This window comes from Mercenaria mercenaria, chromosome 11, assembly GCF_021730395.1.
Source record: "Mercenaria mercenaria strain notata chromosome 11, MADL_Memer_1, whole genome shotgun sequence".
Taxonomy (NCBI): Eukaryota; Metazoa; Mollusca; class Bivalvia; order Venerida; family Veneridae; genus Mercenaria; species Mercenaria mercenaria.
The window spans coordinates 67623934-67645755 of NC_069371.1; positions in this window are offsets into that span (position 1 = coordinate 67623934).

Sequence of the window (21822 nt, forward strand, 5' to 3'; positions counted from 1 at the left end):
AGTTTTTAAACAAATTTTTTGGGGTTGTAAAAAACCCTTTCATTTTTTTGCAGTTTAGTTTCCAAAATTTTAAATTTTAAATTTAATTTTTCTTTTTTTTTTTCCCTTGGTTGCTTTTGGTTTTACCTCACTACCCAATTGTTTATTTAATTCTTAGAATTTAGACATTTTTGTTTTTCCACACTGGAAGTGATATTTTTAAATTTTCACCACTTTTAAAATACACTACCGTACATCCGTATTAATTCCCAAAAAATTTGTATACCAGACATGATTGTAAAAAAAAGGGTTTTAAACCAAAGGGTTTTTAGGTTCCCCTTCAATGCGTTTTTTATGTTCAATTTTGGGAGAAAATTTTAATTATAATACTGACTGTGCTTTATGTTACCCTAAAACATTTCCCGCCCAATTTAGATTTTTTTTTTTCGCCAAAAAAAGTCTTTCGTGCATTTCTGTTAAATTTATATAAAATTATTTTTTATATGTTAAAAAATTTTTTCAGAAAATGCGTATATGCATTTTTCCAAAAGGTGCTAGGCACATAACCCCAATATTTTACATATATAGGCCCTTTAAATAAAATAAATTTTGGTTTTTTTGTCTTGCACCTGTGCAAATTTCTTTTAAAACGTAATTTTTAAATTTTTTATATATGATCTGTTAATTTCTGTTTTTGCTCCCACTGGGGGTGAAGTGCTGTAAAAAGTTCCCTTGACCCGTGGGTTTACACTTTAAACTGTTTGGGTATATAGATCTAAGCCCCTTTTTTGCACTGGTATCACTATTTGAAGGCTTAGCTTTATGGAAAATGGAATACATTTTTCTTAAAAAGTAAAAAGGGGGTTTCCGTACCCACCGAAAAACTAGTTTAAAACCCAAAAGAATATTTCACCCTTTTCAAAAAACTGTGAAAAACACCTTCGTTGACAGCAAAAAATTTGTAAAATTTTTTAAAAGGGAAATCACACTGTTAGTCAATTTGATTGTCTTACATTTGCGCCCTTTTATTAAAAATTTTTCAAATGGGGGAAATTATGTGAAGGTACATGAAGCTATTTTTTTATTTTGTTGTTTTATTGTACTAGTGCTCAATAAAAAACAGCGTAACTTTGTTACATTTTAACACTTAAAGATGGAATGGAATCTAAAAAACCTTTGGGCCCTTAAAGAAAATTTTAGGGGGCGCCCCTTTTTTATAAACAGTGGAAAATGGCTTTTATGACGGAGAAAAATATCTACAATTTTCCTGTCCCACACTACTTTGGGTATACTGTTTTTCAAAAAAATCTTTTCGGAAAAAGGTTCAAAAAAAAATTTCAAATCAAAATAAAAATTTGAAAAAAAATTTCATATATCTTTCAAAAAAAAAACGTAAGCCCATGAAACTTAAATCCCTTGCCGCTGGGGGCATGGTATTTTTAAAACCCGTCGGTTTTTTCCGCTGGGGATGGCATTTAACCCCTTTTCGGGTTTTTTGGGCCCCCTGGGGATGCGCAGGGGAAAATTTATTTGCGCGGCAGCGCACGTGAAAGCTGAGCATGCGCAATAAAATTTTTCTCGTTTTTGCACGCATTTTTAACCCGTTTAAACGTTTCACGTTTGCCTTTAAAAACGCGAGTTGCTCGCGTTATCTGCAAACCGGGGGGAAAAACTCGAGGGCCACTGAAGAAGAAAAACTCCATTGTTTTTAAAAGGGGTTTTACCCAAGATAAACCCATGGTGGATTATTTTAATGGCCCAAAAGTAAATGCTAGTCCCGGTTTGGTTTTAGGGTGGTAATTTTGTGGCAAATTTAAAAAAAATTGCATCTTTAAATTTTTTTGTTTTTATGCAATAAAATTAGATAAAGGGAAGCTAAAATTACAAATTTAAAAAAAAAAGAAAAATGTAATTTTCAAAGTTAAACATGTAAAAAAATTTAAAAGAAAAAATGAATCTATTTTTTATTAATTATGCAAATGAATTTTAAAAAGGGGTGATGCTTTTTATATTAAATTTTTTTAAACGTTACGAATATTAGTTAACAATTTAGGGGTTTATAATTTAAAGAATTAATTTAAGGGTTTTAATTTTTAAAAAATAAGCTAATGTATCAATACCATTATTTAAGAAAATTTTCTTTTATCGTCAAAATCATTTATAAGGGTGTTTTATTTTTTTAAATTTAAATGGAAAAAGATTGGGGTTTTTTAGAAAGAATAACTTTAAAGGGTTTTGATTTTTTGGGTTGGGAAATTAAAAAAAAGTATCTTTTTTAAATTTTTTTGAATATTGTTTTCTTAACAAAAATTTTTTTAATTTCCCTTTTCATTTTTTAAAAATTTACTTCGTTTTTAAAAAATAAGAAATTTCATTTTTCTTTTTTAAACCGCAAATTCAACAATGGGGAAAGCCCCGGGAGGCCTTTTCTTTAAAAATTTTTCCAAATTAATTTTTTTTTTTATTTCAAAATAAAATTTTTAATTACTTCGTAAAACCCCTAAATTTTCAAATAAATCTTTGTTCCCTTTTAAAAACCTTTAAGATCTTTGGTTTTTATTTCATAACATAATGAATCAGTGTCAAATGAATAGTAATTTTACAATTACCCCCGTACTTTTCTTTAATTGTAAATTTTAATGAAAATATTTCATTAAATATTTTTGATTTAAAATTTGAATGTACATTCCAAAAAAGGTCTGTTTTAAAAACAAACTTCTTTTATTCTATTGAATACCAAAAAAAGGGTTTGGTTAAACAACGTTGAACCCAACAAATGAAGGTTTTTGGGTATGTATTTTAATAAAAAAAATTTTCATCATGGAGTTAATATAATATTAAAACCCCCCTTGGGGTAAATTTTCCATGTCTTAAACCCAATACAGAATTTTTCCTTAAATTTAAAAAAATCTTTTTCAAAAGGGAAATTTTTAAACTTTAGGCTTTTTTGAGGGATTAAAAACCCAAAATACTTTTTTTTAAAAAAAAGGGGGTTTTGTCCCAAAAGTTAATTTTTTTATGGGTTTTTTTTGTTACTTTTAACCCCAATTGTGTAATAGTTCAAGATTTTTTTAATGAAATAATTTAAATTTTTTTTTTTTATTAAAAATTGGAACTAAATTTTTTTACATTACTTTTTCCATTTCAAATTTTGTTTTTAATATTTTTACCTTTTAATCAGAAAAAAAAAACCCTTGATCTGGTATTTTTAAATTTTTTAGGGGCTTAAAAGGGTAATCAAATTTTGGGTTTTTATTGTAAATTTTTTTGGATATTCAAGTCCATTTTAACTATTAAAAATTTCTTTTACCTTTGCAATTAATTTCTTTAAATTGTTTTACGGATTTAAAAATTTTAAAATTTCCAGGGGGGTAAAGGTTGACACATAGGCCCAAACCCTTAAAAAGGGTTTTTTGGCGTCGAGGTACATAAAAGTATTTGCTTTTTTCTTTTGAATTATAATCCTTCATATAAATTTTTTGTTTGCTTTATTTTATTTTGTTTGAAAAAAAAAACTTATTCCCTTCCCCTCAGTCCCCTTTTTAAAAAAAAAGAACCTTTTTCAATATCGGTTTTTAAATCTAACCCTTTAAATTTCCCGTCCCTTTTTAACATTGATCCCAAGCTAAACCAGGGGCTACTAAAATTTAAAGACAAGGATTAATTGGGAGACTCCAAAATAGTTTTTTTTAAAAAATTTTGGGAAAAATTTAGCCCAAAAAATAATACGTTTAGTTTTTAAATATAGGTCATGTTTTTCTCCTTTTTTTTAATTTTAAATTTTTTCCAAAAATTTTAGCATGTTCATATTCGTTGTCAGATATTATGTGTTTCATTTAAAATTGAATAAAAACTCTTCTTTAGAAGGTAATTCTGTTTCTTTGAATTTTTTAAATGAATCCATGTATCATATGGATAAACACCTTTTGTCTTTAATAATTCAAACATTTTCACAATTAAATTCAGTTGATGTGTATTTAAATTCTGGAATATTTTTTACTAAGTTATCCAATGATTGTGACATAAATTGGAATGAATCAATAAAGACCAAGTCAGAAATCATAAATTGCCATATATCTTTCCATATTGTTAGGAATAACATTAATTTCTTTTTTAAATTTCCCTATTTGTTGCATAATAAAATGACCGTCATAACCTCTTAATTATGAAAAATAACAGGAATTTATGTGTTAGTTTAAAATTAATATTACATTCTGAGTGAGCACTTTCTTCTGAATTTTCCTGTTTATATGACAATGATCACGTACTGGCACTTCACCTTCTATATATTCTTTTTCACAAATATGACAAAACTTTTGTTTTTTAAATTCACTTTCATCTCTTTAGACATTCTCAAATCTTTGTTAAATGTTCTTTAAAATATTTCTTTACAATATTCCTCTTCCTCAAGCATTTTTTCAATAAACTTATAAACTGCATTAGGACCTCTATAAATCTGGGTTGGTTTAGTATATTTATCGTCATAACAACAAACAACTTTATAGCCGTAACCACAATCTATATGATTTTGATATGGTTCAGTAAATTAATGAAGATTCAGTTGATGGTTAAAGCAGTTAAACTTTTTTAGTTATTGATTCAAATCAGCATAAATTACAAAAGGTACTGCTAAACCTTTATGATTAATTTTTAAATTGTACTTTACTTCCTCTTTTGGCATTTTTTACACCTTGGATACCATTAATAGCTAAACAGTTTGGTATGTGTTCATTTAATATTCTTTCTGAGTAAAATGTTGTAAGCAACTTTTACAAAATATTTTCTATGTTGGTCTTTGGTTTTGTTAGTCATTAATCTATTAAAGTCTTTTATCCAAACATAATGTTGGACTACAGTTCTTGAGGGTTACAGTCATCATCAGTTATTTTATCATTTATTTTATCATTAGTAATTTAGCAAAATGTCACGTGTTCTTCTTTAATGATATTTTGATATGTAAAAATGGAAAAATTTACAAATTTTTTTTCAAAATCCAAATATAAAAAATTTGATATTTCTTTTTTAAAACTTCTATTTTAGGTATTTGATTTAATGTAACAGGAAATTTTTTTTCCGGGATAATAAAGGGATCGTTTTATATGTTTTTTATATTTTAAAACCCTCTTTGGGGGTTTTTCTTTAACGGGAAAAATTTGTAAGCAAAATTACCCCTTTAAAAACATTCTTTAAACATATCTTTAAAATTTAAATTAATCCTTTCTTTGGAATTTTGTAAGGGTTTTGGGAAATTTCTAAATAACTCAAAGCACCAATGGATTTATTTTTTTATATCAAATTTATATAATGAGAATCACTGACCTTTTCTCAAGCCCGCTTCCTTCAGAAACCCAATTCCCAAATTTCAATTTTTTTTCATCAAAAGTTTTTGATGTAAATTTTTTTTTATTTCGTTTTTTTAATAATTTCAAAAGGGCCTTTGTTTGAAATAACCCGGAATTTATAAATTGTATAAATTTTTTATCCATTTTTGCAAAAGTTTTTTTTTAAAAACAACTTTTTTTTTTTAATCCCTTTTTAAAAAGTTTTAAGTTCAGTTTTAAGAAATTTCATAAGATTCTTTTATTATTAAAAATATTGATTCTTTGGATCTTGTCTTTTATGTAATTTTAAAATTTTTAAATTTTTTCTTTTAAAATTGTTTTGTAGATTTTCTCAAAATTTCCATTTTTAAAATTATATTTAGAAAAAAAATTCGTTAACCCAAAAAAGGGAAATTAAAAATAATTAAAAAAATAAAAAAATAAATAAAGTTTTAAATTTAATTTTAAAAGAATAATTAAATATTTAAACTTATATCTTTTTCCATTATTTTTTTTGATATTCCCCCCAAATTTTTTAATTCTTTTTCCCTTTTGCGCACATTTTTAAAACCCAAAATTTAATACCAAGGTTTTTTAGACCCCTGCATAATTGTTTTTATATGTTTTTCTTCTTTGGTACACAGCCCGGTTAAAATTACTTTTTTAGGATTGTTTGAAAATTTTTGGGTTTTGGGGGACAATCACATAATTTTTCGCTTTTTCTTCTTCAGTTAATAGAAAACCCACGGGTTCCCAAATTCAAATAAATTTTTTTTAAAAGTTTTAAGGACAATAACTTTTTTTGTAATTTATAAATGACAAAATTTTTAAAATTTTAAACGTAACAAATTGATAAAGTTTTGTTTTAAAAACATTTCTTCTTTTAAAAACCCTTTTTTTATATGAATTTGTATCGGGGATTCTTTTATTTCTCCTAAAGTGCTAGAAAAAATTTTGGCTTTAATAAAATTCTATCAAACCTTTCTTTTAAACCCATCTATTTTTATAAAAAAATATCTCAAAAAAAAAAACACACCTAATGAAATTTATTGATTTGAAAAATTTGTTTTTTATTTTATATCTTTTGAAAAAGTTTTTTAAAGTTTTTTTTTTCTAAATTTTTAAACCAACTAAAAAAAAATTTTTAAAATACCTTCTTGAAACATTCTTTTAAAAACCCATTCTTCGTGTAATTTTTTTTTTTTTTAAATAATCTAAAAAAATTTTTGTTTTTTTCCGTTCTGTTTTTTTTTTTGGGGAGTTTTTTTAAAAAAAAATTTTTTGGGTCTTTTTTTAAACAAAAACCCAAATCCATAAATTTGGGTTTTTTCCCGGTTTTGGTTTTTTTTTTTATGATCAGTTAAAAAAAGATTTTTTTACTCCCCACTGGGGGTCTTTTTAAACACCATTGCCCTGATGTTGTTTTGAAAAAAACGTTACTGTTATTTAAAAATAAAAACCGTTCAAGGACAGAAACACCATCAAACTGTTTAGCAGAAAAATAACATTTTTATATGACTGTTTAAAGTTGTTTGCTGAAAAAGGGGAAAAAATTTGGGAAAGGGTTTTTTGAGAGCAAGTTCAAAAAGGTTATAATTTTAACCTTTCCCAAACTGGAAACCTTTTTGGGGTTTTACGTGGGTCCAAAACATTTTGCCATTTGTGAATTGGGTTTTGGGGTTTTTATTAAAAATTAGGATTATATTCTTTTAAAAATATCAAAAAAGTACCCTTTTTTCCCGATGCAAAAATTAACCCTTTAACTGGGTATATTTTTTCTCATTTATATAAAATACTTATAAAAAAATTTTAAAATTTAAAGTTAAAAACAACTCTTCCCTTTTTTTTTACTTTTTTAAACCGTTAAGGGTTTTAAAATTCCCTTTATATGCAATTTTAAAAGGTGTTGAATTTTTTTTTTCTTTTGATTTTTAAAAAATTTTTAAAAATTCTGAATAACTTTATTTTTGGGTCTTCTTTATTTACTTTTCCAAACCGTGCTTTTTTTTATTTAAATTTTTTATTTTGTGATGAGTGTTTTTAAAATAAATTTCTTGTCTCAAATTTTTTGTCTGTTAGTAAAAAATTTTTTTAAAACGATGGAAAAAGCACAGCAACTGTACAAATCAGGGTTTCGGAACAAGTGCTAATTTCAGCTGACCCAAAAAAAAATACCTCTTAATATATTAAACCAGTACTTCCCCTTCCGCAAAAATTTTAAAATTTTTCTGTAAACAGCAGCTAGTTAGTTAAGTGAATAATTAATTGATCTATTGTTTCTATTCCATTATTAGAAATTAGATTTTTATTGCTCATTTATATAATTAAACTTTTTTATTTTCTAAATTAAATTTGTTCAAGATCGCTAAACGGAACCCAACTATTAAATTTTTCATTGTAACCTTTCCATTTTACTAAAGCTTGTTTTTTCTTATAGTCTCGTCTAATAACTTTTTCTATTCTAAAAACTTCTTGTGTAGTAGGTAAAAGTTCTTGTTCATAAAATGAACCTTGAATTATTTCATCATTTAAATCTTTAATAGTGTATGTTCTGGGATTTGTATTATTAATTTTATAAATTATAAATATTTCCTCTGTCCAATTTGGTGTATATCCTTTTTCAAAATGTCTTTTAAGTTTACTTAAGCGAACTCGATCACCAATTTTAAATTTTGCTTTGCTCTTTGGTGTCTTTAAATTACCATATAAGTTAAAGTAAACAGTACCTTTATTTAAGTTTTTACTAGCTTCGGTGGTGTCTTTTTTATACTAGAATGTTTTGTTTTGTTATATTTATCAACCATATCCTGCAAATTATCTAAATAAGTATATAGTATTATTTTCTGTAAATATTTCCACATTATTCTTTTAAACTTCTATTAAATCTTTCTATTACTACAGCCTTTCCTTCATTAAAGTATGATACATATTAATCTTATTTTTATTCAAAAATGATTCAAACTTTTATTATAAAATTCTTTTCCTTCATCTACCCATAAATTTACTGGTAATCGTCCTTCTAAAATTATTTTTTCAAATGCTTCAGTAACAGATTCTCCAGTTTTATTCTTTAATGGAATAACCCAAGCATATTTACTAAATATATCAATAAACGGTTAACAAGTATTTTACTCCTTTATTATATTTTGAAAAAGCTTGCATGTCAACTAAATCAGCTGACCAAGTATCATCATTTATCATTAACTATCACTCTTCGTTCCTAAATTTTCTTTTAATTGGTTTTGTGTAATTCTTCTGCTAATTCATCGCTCCAGCGGTAGCTCAGAGTTCCCGGCTCTGCAGTGATTCCGGGGGTATAACTCTACCCCTTTTCCCGTTTTTTGACTTTTGTCCCAGCCCAAGTTTGTATTTTGTTTTAATTATAGGTTTCACAACTAAATGTTTTGCAATCTTTTCTCAAATGTTTTTGATTTAGTTTTATTTAAATTGGAAAGCATTTGCTTATCACATGTACCCTTTTTTACACCACTGTCATAGAAAAAAATCATGGTCCATACATACTGCATCCAGTTCATTGACAGGGGTCCATTATCTAGGGGATTTCCTGGCCCACAATAATTATATCCTGGAAGTGTTAAACCTTTCTTAGGTAATAAAGGTAACATTGCTTTGTGAATATCTAAATTACCCCCTGTACTTTTAACAAACTTTGATTTCATTTTTCCACAAGATGAACAAGTAGCCCTTATCATTTTTCTCCCGTTTTTTGTTGTAACATAATGAGGATTTATATTATCAGTAAATCTTCTTTCTTTCAAACAATATATTTTATTCTGTAAACTCATCTATATCATATGTATTTAAAATTTTTTAGTTGGTTTAAAACCTGTGGATTTTAAATTGCCCGGCATTGGTCAGTCCGGACCAAAGATTAAATCTTTTTTTTTTTGGTTAAACCAAAGGTTTTCATTCGGTTTAACTAAAGATTTAAAAGATTTTTAGGGTATTAAGTAGTATTCTAAGTTTAGGGCAAGGTTAAAGTGCACTTATAGAATAGGGACAAGGGGTCAGGGGGGGTTAAACTGTTTTGGAATCGGTAGTTCTACTACTACTTAGGTTGATGAAGTCATCTCCCAGGGAATTATGCAAAATGGGCCACATATTTTGCCTTATATTATCACCGCTTTTGTCTTTTTCGATATTTTTTTATACATGAATTATTTCCGTTAGTCAATGATTCTCGTTCATTATATATTCTAAGATTTTTTAGGAAACAATTACAGTTTTGACTGCCATCACAGTCATCAGGTCACGATGTACTGCAAAAAAATTTAAATATTATAAAAATATGTTGTATTTTTTCTATGGTAACAAATGATCTATTTCTCATGAGCAAAATAGTGCCAATAACTGAAATTAATACTCGAACGGGCAAAATATCTTTCATCAAAATTCTGCTGAAATGTTTGTGGTAATAGGGGAGATCACACTATGGAGTAGTCTGACAAAGTTGAACTCGTTTCCCTCCGTATCAGAAGCTCAATCAATACTTATTAACACCAGTTAGCACCTGGTTAGGGGTATGTTTGACATATAGATAATGGTCTACTTTCAGTTTCTGTCTACCTGTGTAAGCTACATCAAAGCATAAGTGACATCTATGACGGCAGTATCTACCTACTGCCTCGCTGTAGTCATAGACACAACAGATAACTAGTTACAGCATATATCTAATTCGAAATACAAAGCACTTCAGAAGAAGGTGAAAAAGCATTTTTAAAATGAATGAATTTGGTTTTACGGCAAATCAACACAACATGTTCATATATCGCTGAGAAAAAGTTAATTGTAAAGCATATCTAAAACCATTAAAGTAAAAAAGTATATACATATGTAGTGTTAAAAATTCAGTTGCAAACATAAAAAATTCCAAAGGTGTGAATAAAAGTGTTGACAACACATTTGATATAAAAACACTGAAGCTGGCCATTCCTTTCGTGAATTTCTTTCGGTCACTGTTTGCATTTCATTCGAAACATTTCTAAAACATCACATACAGTCCTTTTAAGGTAATCTATAAAATTTAAGCACCTTTTTGACATTTTTTTACGTTTCTTTATTCCGCTAGTAAGACATCTTTTTACATAATATATGAAACAAAAAGGACCCATTACTCAGAGTTACGTCCGTCCCTATTACAAATATATATTCAATTGTCTACTTTATATAGACATTTATGATAACTCTAGTAAACTATAACCTAAATAGTACACGTAGTCTAAGTGTAACACTAATATGTATCAATGATAAGATGTTTAAGTTTTGAACAAAGCCCATTTCTTTACCAAAATCTGTTATGCCTAGTTCACATTTGGCCTGCGATGCGTCTGCGGAACCCGTACACTGCCCGTATTCTCCTTCCCGTGCGGCCTCCGTGCGAAGGCAGGAGGCGGCAGTGCGATTTTTTGTACAGATTCACGGGCTCCGCAGCCATCGTTAGCCAGTAGCCCGTAGACATGTCGCAGGTTGCATTGCACAATCTCAGTACGGGCATCGTAAGGAGGCCGCGCGTTGATCGCCAACCAACGCACGAGTTTCCGTGGGCATGGTGCCAGAAATCGTACGGATATTGTAGACTCGTGGCACCTTCGCGCGGCCCTCGCACAGCTGCTGCAAGTTTGCCCGCGCAGTACCCGTAAAATCGCACGGATATTGAGCAATCATCGCGCTGCAACCTAACAACGGCCGCACCATTCCCGTGCAGCGGCTTTGAAACGGGCAAAACAATTTTCAGATGGTTACATTTAATATACGTATTTGCCATCTGCAGCACGTACGATTTCCATCGGAAGCTTGTGGAGTCTGCACGGTAACTGCACTGAAATTGCACTTTTTCCGTAAATCTCCGCGCAGCGACCGTGCGGATTTCTCCCGGTCTTCCCCCGAAACCCTGTACAAAATATGGCACGATGCTCGTATATAATGTGAACGCATACGCCGTAGCCCGTAGCCACCTACGATGCCCCCAAAACCGCAAGGAAAGTCGTAGACTAATTTATCGCACGGCGCCCGGGTCAAATGTGAATGAGGCATTTCTTTCAGCTTATGCAAAACTTTTAAACTATAAATGCAATAAAAGAGACCGAAGCGATCAGGAAATGGAATTTAAAGAGTCAGAAAACTTTCCTCCTCATAACAGTGCAGTTTGATATTAAGTGTATATCTAAAGTGTAAATTTATTTCAATTATTTTATTCTCGTGAAATGTCAACAATATCACTATTCACATTCCATTTCGCAAAAGATTACATAATGCAATTTAAATTGATACAAATGCATACAACAACCAATTACAATGACACACCTTTCGCTCGAGCATTAATGGATCATGCACCAAGGCCTGGTGGAACGTTTCAAGTGGTCTAAATGTATTCACCATGATTAATATTATACATTTTAAGCTTTGGTCACTCGATATCCGCGCCGTATGTGTGACTGGGGTATAACGCTAATCTAAGAGACGGATAGGTGTCAGTATATCCCAGTCGTAATCTACATTAAATATTTTAACTTATCATTTATACCCAGTCACACATACGGCGCGAATAGCTACGTCTAGTCACGGATAAAAACGTAGTAATCCGTATCGACCCGTACCTGAGCCGTACCTCAAAGTAGTAATCCGGATCAATCCGTACCAACATTTGATCAAAATGTATTCAAGACTTATCCCAAACTTGCAAGCTTCACCAACTTTTGAATATGCACAAAAGTTTGAGCGATCCGTAGCCATTTTGATTTAATCATATTTTATTGCTAATATAAATCTAGAACATGCAAAACATTATACATTTAACACTTTTCGAAGAAACACACATACGATGAAGATGATTTGAGTAAAAAGCAAATGGGTTGGGCCACAAGTTTTACCATATTAATGGCGGCCCTCCCCTGAATTAAGTAATGTAACAAAATGATCAGAGTTGTGTTCAAGATAAATACATACTAAGTACTAAATGTTTTATAAGCAATATTTTATATTTATCGCATGTTTGACGTCGCGGGAGTGTATTAAAGCCATTAAATGAAAATGATATTACACTAGTGTAATAAAGCTTTGACGTCGACGTCGTTTATAGTATAGGAGATGTTGATCATATTGACTTGTTTATATAGTAAATGTAAGTAGAATTATTGATGTCTCGACAGGAAAAGTTAACATGATATAGAAAGAATATTACATTCGTGACTTTCTACATTGAATTTATTAAACTCGTTAAATAAAATCGATCAAATGCTCGGCAGAGCCTTGCATTTTATCATTTTATTCAACTCGTTTAATATATTCAAGATGAAAAGACACTCATGTAATATCCTCTATTTACTTTATACCACAGTCACACATACGGCGCGGATAGCTACGTTTAGCTACGTATAGAAACGTAGTAATTCGTCTCGATCCGTACCTGAGCCGTACGAATTGGTACGGATTAATACGGGTTACTACTTTAAGGTACGGCTCAGGTACGGATCGATACGGATCACCACGGATGACTACGTTTCTATCCGTGGCTAGATGTAGCTATCCGCGCCGTATGTGTGACTGGGGTATTACTTCGCCATTTGAGCGTGGCTTTAGTCCAACTTGGTTCAAACTTATTCATCCGTAGTTAAACGTACTAAATCGTAGTTATCCGTACTGAAACGTACCATGTCGTAGCTGGACGTACTTATCAGAGACTGCCCGTACTTAAGCGTAGTTCAACGTAGTTAACCGCAGACCCGTCCACGCGCTGGGCAAGTTGCCAGACACAGTAAAACGAAGTTCAATGTAGTACGCCGTACCTATCTGTACTTATTCGCGTCCTGTATTTTTTTGTTCCCCGTTTCCCACCATTTTTTCCCGTACTTATACGTTCTGCTCTGTACTTATCCGTGCCCCCAGACCAATCCCATCCCATCCCATCCCATCCGCACCGTACCTCGACGCACGGACATATCCGTATGTGTGACTGTAGCTTTAGCGTGTATATATTCGAACAACAATTGTCTACATGTATTTCAGTGAATAATCATACAAACTGTAAATTTTGGCAGTTTGAAGCAGAATCCGAAACAATGTCTCAAAGAACATGCAAGTTCAATCTCTTTTCAAATGTGACTAATATCTGTTATCAGAATGTAAAAAAAAATGAAAACATACGTAAGAATATAAGAAATTGAAATTTGAAAAATAGCTGATATTTAAGATTCAATTTCATCCTCGTACCAAATGATAGTTGTTTTTTTTGTTTTTTTTTTTTTCGTGCTATGTCAAACGCAAGATCAAGACATGAATGGAAGACAAATACGTTTGCATAGAAAATAGAATTAGTCAAGAATTACTCAGTATTATGCGACTTCTGTTCAATCTAAGACATAAGAAAGTCTATACAGCTTCATTAATGCTACTTTTCAGATGTAATGTATTGAATATGCAAATAAACTCAGAAAACCAACCATTAATGTAATGAGACTAATCTAAGTAAAAGTCTAATATCAGTAAATATCTGTAATGCGATAATGTACTGGAAGATGAGATCAATTAACTAGCATCAAGACTTGCCCAACAACGTATCATGTTATATAAACTACATTATTAAGAATTAATTTGTGACATGCTTTTTGTTGCTTGCAAACATTGTATACTTTATTTTTGTTTTTAAATATTCTACTTGCTAAGACGTTATGTATAGTTTGCAGTTTAAAAAGAGAAACTCACAAATGCTTTTTTATAAAGTATCATATTAAATTCCTTACGGTCAAATCACCCTAGATTTATCCAGCTATTTATTTGGACACACTGTCACGACATGAGAAGCCACATTACCTCAAGTGATGCTTAGCTCGAAAAGAATGGCAGACACAGAGTTAAACCGATTGTTTATTGGCATTAACATAGCGCAGGGTAAGCAGAAAAAATCTCTTTCTTTAAGAAACAATTTATAGCAAAAGAGTGTTGTAACACTATTTATGCACGGTGGGCGGTTATACGTCGGGCGTAATAATTTCATTCGGGCTGCGCCCTCGTGAAATTATTTGTACGGCGTATTACCGCTCGAGTGTATAAATAGTGTTAAAACACGGTTTTGCTACAAAATCATTGACGTCACCGCACGTTAACGTGACGTCATTCTAGCGTAAGAGTGGTGTAACAGAGAAAGGCATGTTATAACTAAGAAATTATCTATAGCAAAAAGAGTGCTTTAACACTATTTATGCACGATGGGCGGTTATACGGCGAGCATGATTATTTCACGAGGGCGCAGGCCGAGTGAAATCATTTGTACGACGTATTACCGCTCGAGTGTATAAATAGTGTTAAAACACGGTTTTGCTATAAAGTATTTCAATTCTAATATGCCTTTAATCTAAAACAGTAGATAAAATATAGTAGAGCTCTTTCTCGGTCGCAACAAAAACTTTGACGTCACCGCACGTTATCGTGACGCCATTCAAGCGTAAGCGTGTTTTAACAGAGACAGGCGTATTAGAATGTTTGTTGCTCCGTCTTAAAATGAGAAAGAAATTAATTTAAGCAGAATAATGGCGCGTCCACCATGTCCACATGTACGCTTTTAGGATTGAATTTTCATGAAGTTATTTTAAATTGCCATTTGTATTTTACAGAATCTTTTCCTTCTACAAAAAGATCTTTTGTGAACAAAGTGGTCGAAGGTACAGACGTCCAAGACAAACAAGATCCCACCTGTCGCTAGTTAGGGAATAGTTTTTGTTCAACATGTAAAAACGAAACAAAGTAAGTTGAACGTTAAAATAATAATTTACATTTAACGGGAACAGTACTGTTACCTTGCTCAATCATGCTAGGCATACTGTAGGTGTATACTCAGACAAGTTTGTCAGAATCTTTTTACCATCACCAGCTGTTTTGCCAAAAAAAGTAATAAGGGGATTAACTAAATAGCAACAGAAATAAATATTACGGCGAAGAGAGAAATACTTCTGTGTACACTTATTGTGAAGTTTGCTGAACGCTATAAAACTATTGTTGCCGTTAAGATTTTCTTTAAATGTCTTTGGCCATTTATCTACCTGGGAAAAGTGAAATCGACCTCGGACTACAGCAAGGCCAATACCACTTTTCCCGACTTGATTAATCCTGATATTGACCTCTCTCAAAGGCAATACGTATATAATCTGGAGTCATTGAGCCTTCTATATAAACTCATTAAAGGTTATCACATTTCGCGTGCTAGGATTAAATGACTGATAAATCTTTTTTTTTTTCAAAAGTAAGTAATATGTTCGTGTTATTAGCATTTATTTAAACAAATCTCAAAGCTTAAACTACTTTCAGCAGTACTCCTCATCTGACATTTTAATTGAAAAAAAAATCATTTTGCTTGCAATCATTATTCTCATGGGTACAGATAAAAACCGAAGCTGTGTTCCTTAAATAGACCAGTGACAACGCCTTTGAATTTTACATCTAGCTATATAGGTTACTGGATTTGTTACCATGGTAACATTTTTTTGATTCGAGAAGTCACTATTTTCTACTGATGTGAAACATTTTAGAGCATAGCTTAAAAATATAATTACCATATTATCAATGGAATATTACAAATCACTCTGCCCAATTTGTATTTGAAAATGGCCGTAATAAGGAACCTTTCACCCAGCTATATTCCCAATAATATCAGTTAATATCATCCATTTTCTTACATTCTTCGTAACATTTAAATATAACTACATAAAATCGGCAAAATATTGATCATTATTCAGAGCGAAAGATTTATAAAATATTTCGGTAAATAATGAATGTTAAACAGTAGTAAAATTTGAAAAAAAAAAAGGCTGATAATTACATATTTTCAAGATAAAAGCCGTTAATTTTGCGCGGAAACTGACACGTAACGCCATGACGTTGATAATTTTAAGGCAACAAATGTTTTGTACATGTAGCATTTCTGCGGCAATTTGTTCATAATTTCAGCATTATTAAACCATTAAGCATCAGACCAGAGACAGGTTAATGAGTTTTTCTTGTTAGAAAAATAAATATATAAACACATTTAGTTTGTCGTAAACGTTGTTGTAGATCCTCGCGATAGCTTCCGGTTGGGCACGCGCACATACTAATGTTAAGGTACACAACACATCGCTTTAGCCAGATATAATTACCGTATGAATATGGAAAAAAAATATTTGTAACAGTTTCCACTCCTACGGGTATCCACTGTTTCAACCTCTAGATTGTAAGACGAATCCTTTGTTCCACAGTGGAACTATGACGTCATATCTTACAGACATATGTATATATAATAATTAGTGTTCAAAGCTGTAAGCGGGGCGCTTTATAATCCGTAAACAGCAAGCGTCTACTGACTCCGTTTCTTTCTTTGCGCATAGTCTACTGGAAGAAACCTGAACAACACCGATTCCAAATATTACCACGGATTTTTAACTCGATAGTATACATGACATATATTTTCTGTTTCACACCTCTAACCATAACGCGGTAGCTCTGCTATTAATTGTAACAAGAAGTTTCTTTAAAAAAGATGCATGCTAACTTTTTCTCCAGAAAACTCGTGAAGTTGATATATATTCTGAAATCATTACAGCTAGCTATCGCTATAGCCTTATTTCTCAGGAACAAAACAGAAAAACACTAAAATAGAAAAAGTGGAAACTCCATAGTTCGCCCAACACGATAAAAACAACAGCCTCGGTTTAGTTTAACCTGTTCGTGGACGGAAGTTGAAATGCATGCTACCGTCCACGCCCGCTACCCCGGATTAAGCAAAACTCAACATTTACACATGCTGCAAGTACAAAAACAATTTAAAGACATCCGCAGATGTATTTATATTGCGGTGCACATGGAACCTTCGCTGATACACTAGCTTGTAATTCCATGAAAAGGGGCGTATGGTCCCTACGTAAAATAATGGGTTTGCCCTAAACGAGAAAACAATGGGCAGAACTAAACAAACTGGAATTAAGAAAGGGGATCTGAGGTTATGGAGCCTGCATATCACAGGAACTGCCAAAAGCAGGCACCATATCCTAAACCTTAAACCTAGACGAAGAAAGATCAATATATCAAAATTCTGCTGATATGTGTATGACGGCAGAAGTCTATTGATATAAAATGTGACCTTTTCGTTATGTTTGAAAATTCAATCTGGTAATATTTTTACCTCTTTATCCCTATAGCAAACTGATAATCAAGGCAAATTAACACCAATTTGCACAAAATTAGAGAGATGTTTAATACAGAGATACTGGACTAGTTTCAGTAACAGACTGAACGTCAAAAGAGTTTTCAACATCCATGACGACAAAATCCACCTTGCCTCACGAGTTGAGTCGGCATTTCGCTACACTGCATTGAACGATAACCATAGCACAACATAGGAAGCAGCACAGAAATAAATTACTGTGTAGACGTAAGGAAAAAACATTTCAGAGAATACATTATTGCCTACACAGTATAAAGCCGTGATTTGCTGCGAACAGTTTCAGATGCAGTCGCCACAGACTTAGTTCAATAACATTAAACTTGCACAGGGCGCCTTTTAATATTTGGACGTTCAACATGTCCCTGTGTCAAGTTTAATCGAATGACAGCCGTTTGCATAGCACAGATTTCGACCTTATTTTATTAAAGTGTAATGTAGGTACATGTGATATATTGGTTTACCGTAACTAAAACTGCACATCCAGTTACTTCCTTGACACATTACACAGATTTTTCTAGCGTAATTTAATGAAATACCATGAACAATACAACAATGAATAAATATACAGAATCAATTAAACATGCTTAGACGAAAAATACGGTTAGCCTACGGCACTAGTGAAAAATCTGCGGCTATTATTTAACGCATGGGTACCGCCCAATACACGTGGACTAGCCTTTCAAACTGCTTTGATATGAACTAATAATTTATTGAAATAACTTTTAATTAAATTAAAATCAATAAATGCTGGTTACACCCATCGATTATAAACATATGCATACTACATTTTTTTTCATAGCCGACTGTGAGACTATTTTTTCGTCTAAAATCATTCTTTATAATAAAGAAGATTTGACAGTTTCGTGTTGTATTGCGAATGTGCATGGATGTAAATTTCACTTTGAGAGTGCGGACAGATCTTTAATATTTTCAGTAAGACAATATGTTCTGTTGGTGTGTAAAATAGGTTTCTTTGTCCGTTGTTGGTATCTAGTTATCGCTTTTCAGTCACTTCCACCGTGAACTTGTAAAACCTTCCGCAAGATATTTTGCGGAACGCTCTAAAGGGAAATTTATAATTTCGATAAAACGCCGGACTATATGAAATGTCAAAATCGTAAAATATTGAAGTCCGACGTTTATTTATAGAACTAGCCACAGACTGTCAAGTAACATAAAATAGAAAAAGTTGAAACTCCACAGGTCGCTCAACACGACAAAAAACGAAAATATTACAGGCTCGGTTTGACTGAGCCTGTTCATGGACTGTAGTGGAAACGCCCTCTAGCCAGGTTGAGCTAAACTCAACATTTACACATGCTACAAGTACTAAAAACAATTTAGAGACATCCGGAGATGTGTATTCGTAATGTCCTAATTTCGATTCTCTTGCGTCAAAAGTCAAATGCAGTGCTTTAATCTTTGAGTTAATACAAAATACCTTTTTCAAGAATTAAGCACTTTTCTCAATATGAGCTGCATTTGACAGATTATAGCCAAGGGAGAATGTAAGGCGTATGGAAAGCAAGTTCAAGATCAATGATTTAGAGAAAAATGCACATTGGAGCGACTTGTTTGCTATTCAGTGAGATTAAATACGACTTAGTCTGTTTTTACCAAATCAGATAAAAATCGGAGGAAAATAGAAATGTACGGAACATATTTGTTCAATTTTCTGAAACTAGAATTATGGCTACAATTTCATTCTTACAAGTGAAAATATAGAGCTTAAACGTGTGGTCTTTTCTGAAACATCACGACAGATTATAAACTTGTGAATATTCTTGGAAAACCTATAAAGAAATCAGTACAGCTTGGATTTTAAAATGTTAAACGACAGCAAAAATTGTCGTTTTATTTCACAAGCATTCTGTTTCTTAAACAAGACGATTTCAGGTTGTGGAAGTAAAAGTGCTAGAAAAGAAGTTCATTCTTACTCGTAGTTCAGTTTGTTGATCTTTCTGAAGGGCAAAACGTTCGGCTCTATTCGATATGCATATGAAACTGTAAACATTATCTATCATTCTAGTGAAATAGACAATTATCAGAGTGTACTTGATTACTTGCATTACGATTTTTTGTTTGGTTCAACAGCGATTAAGGTCAAGCGATTTGAAATCAGCGATGTTAACCACCCGACCACAGATCGAGAATATAATTCAAAATGTAAACTGAACAGTTTATGCATGTACTGTATTATGTGTTTCTAATACATTTAGTTCATGTTCAACTTTGTAACACTTGATTTTCTCCCGGTTCTTTACATAAGCAAATTAATACAAATACATAGAACAATCTTTTTGTCGTTTTGTTAATGTGGGTATGTTTCAATTAAGTATCTAGCTTTGCGTAATTTGTCAGATGAAAAATGTTATAGGAGGTAGATTTTAGCCCTGTTATGCTGTGCTATCAATTTCGCAAATAGAGTGTCAAACTTTTTATACATTAGTGCTGTTTTCGGACATTAAACCCTAACGATGAAAAATCAATATATCGATATTTTTGCTAAAACATTTGTGACGGCAGAAGTCTGTTTAAATTATCATGATCATAGGATACCACTGTGTAGGAGGTAATCTGGGAATAAAGTCCCACAGTATTTTAACATCCTTTTTCCTTTAGCAAATTGACAATCAAAGCAGATTATCATCTTTTCGTATAGAAGGCCGGTGCATCATTCTGACTGCCAACTATTCAATGACAAATATGCAATGCTAAATGCAAATTACTTGTTGCTGAATGCCAAATACTTAATGCTAATTGCTACATGCCAACTGTAATAGGCCATGTACTTAATGCTGAGTGCGAAATGCTAAATGTCAAATAGCTAATGCTTATTGCCAAATGATGAATGTCATTGAACTGTATCTCTTAAACTAGCAAATGTAACATTTAATATATCTAGTAGTCTGATTTGAAACAATAACATGTTATACTCGCCATGTGCACGTAGGACCAATTTTTCCCCCAATGTCTAGACATTTTTAAACAAAGCTATGTACATGTTAGAAAGGCCAATGTCTGTTTAATATTTAACAGATGCATTCATACACTGATATATTTAGCTCTTTATTTGAATAAGCACTTAGCAAAAAGCAGTTTACATTTATTGTTTCGTATTTCCAAATTAAACATTAGCATTTATCTTTTTTTAATAACCATTTGACAGTCAATATTTGACATTTTTGCATTTGGCAAATTAATATACATTGTATAATTAAAAATTAAATATAATTTTACACTGTCTATTTGGCATTTAGCAATTGGCAATTTAGCAATTGGCAGTTAGCATGGCGCACCGGCCTTCCATAGCTAAACGTCAAGTAAAACTGATGTTTAACTACATAAAATTAATTATGTAGATAATTGATTAATTTTAGTCACAGTCTTGTATGATGAACTACGCCAAAATCATTACCATCTTATATTAACCTTGCCTCGGCTAATTGAGTAATACAATTTCCTGCCTGGTTTCCGCTAGGCTGCCTTGTACGAAAACGATGTTAGTTATCAATCGACGACAACGCAACCAACAACATATAAAAAAATCACTGTACAGAAGTTAATGAGAAAGAGAAAACAAGACACAAGTGACTACATGTTAGTGGAATAAAGTGAAAACATTTTTTGGTCATGATTTGCTTTGATTTAAACTTGAAGAGCTTCAACGCATGTAACCGTTGATTTCAAAGTATATATGAGCCGCGCCATGAGAAAACCAACATAGTGCGGATAACAGCATGGATCCTGACTAGACTTGGGTTTCTCATGGTGCGGCTCATATGTAAAAATCACTTTCTTTCGATTCATTTACGTCAAAATTTTAAGTGCAAAATCTTGAATGTCATGGAATAAAGGAGCTGCATATGGACACTTACAGACGAGGGAATATGTTAAACCTATAATTGGAAATAAGTTAAAGATCCATGATTTTAAGAAAATACACAATATGATTCTTCAAATTGACGTTTTGATACTTTATGCAAATGAAATTAGATAAGTATGTTTTGATTAAACGAGATAAGATCAGGAGAAATCTAGAAATGTCAAAAAAAGGAAATGTTTCATTTTCTGAAACTAGAATTTATTATGGTTTCAGTTTAATCTTTTTGCCATTCATTCTTACTGCTGAAAATATAGATCTTTAACTCTGTCCATTTTTTAAACATCCCGACAAAATATTAACCTTAAACTATTTCTTCAGGAAACACGTTAAAAGGCAGTAATGTACAGATTCAAAACATTTAACATACATAAAAGCATTAAATTCCCTTTATAGCTGCATATCTGTTTTTCTTATTTTTTTTTTTT